The 1087-nt window shown below is 51.5% G+C and overlaps 1 non-coding gene across 1 annotated transcript; it reads left to right on the top strand.

The window, feature by feature from the left end:
• The first annotated feature begins 763 nt into the window (after positions 1-763).
• Positions 764-840, top strand: TRNAE-UUC. The gene has a single exon. It is a non-coding gene; the product is annotated as a tRNA-Glu (tRNA).
• Positions 841-1087: the final 247 nt, after the last annotated feature.

Raw genomic sequence — 1087 nt, 5'->3', positions numbered from 1 at the left:
TCATCCTGGCCCAGACACTGTTCCTGCCACTTTCTGGATCTTTCTTTGGGAGGTAGGGTCAGGTCAGGAGATGCTGTGCTGGGGCTAGTCGGCCCCTTCTCCCTGCAGCTGGGCTTGAGCAAACTGAATCCGGGGTGTGGGTCTGGGCAGAAGCCGGTCTCAGTCCCGCCTCCAGACCTTGGCTGTGGCCTCTGGACTAGCTTTCTCCAGACACCTGCCTCTGGGGACTGGAGCCAGCAGCGCCTTTCCTGGATGTGAAAGTGGTGATGTGGCAGCATCTGGCTGTTGTTCTCATATAGCTCCCACTTACACAGGCATTTCCAGGTTCCCATCCACACAGCACCTCCCCAACCACAGCTTCGTCCCATGGGCCCCGTGATAGAGGAGGCCTGAGATGGAGCTTGTAGGGGATTCCTGGGTTGGGAAAGATTGAGGGCAGGAGGAGAAGGGGATGACAGAGGATGAGATGAGTGGATGGCATCACTGACTCAATGGACTTGAGTTGGAGCAAGCTCAGGAGATGGTGAAGGACAGGGAAGCCTTGTGTGTCTGTGGGGTCGAAAAGAGTCGAACACGACAGACCAACTGAACAACAACAACCTGGGCCTCTGAGAAGCTGACCTGAGGCTGCACGACCTCCAAAGAACAGTCTGGACCACCATCTGTCTGGGGTTGCCTGAAGGTGGGCTCTGCACTTTGTTACTTGGTGTCATACAGGCTCAGCAGCTGCTACTTTAAAAAATTTTAAAGACATTTGGGGAATTCCCTGGTGGTCTAGTGGTTAGGACTCTGCACTTTCATTGCTGAGGGCCCAGGTTCAATTCCTGGCTGGTTGGGGAACTAAGGTCCTACAAGCCATGCAGCATGGACAACTAAAATAAAAATTAAAAATAAAAGAAGACACAATTTTTCTGGAATGGGTTTAAGTTCACAGCAATATTGAGAGATTTCCCATAAACCCCCTTTCTCTACTCAGGCACACCTTCCTCCACTATCAACAGATGGTATATTTGTCACCACCAATGAGCCTGCATTGACACATCATTATCATCCAAGGTCCATAGCTTACATTAGGGGCCACACTGGA

Source organism: Oryx dammah, unplaced genomic scaffold (genome assembly GCF_014754425.2).
Source record: "Oryx dammah isolate SB20612 unplaced genomic scaffold, SCBI_Odam_1.1 HiC_scaffold_2, whole genome shotgun sequence".
Taxonomy (NCBI): domain Eukaryota; kingdom Metazoa; phylum Chordata; class Mammalia; order Artiodactyla; family Bovidae; genus Oryx; species Oryx dammah.
Note: the sequence above shows the minus strand (reverse complement) of the source record. Positions and strands in the feature narration are given on the sequence as shown.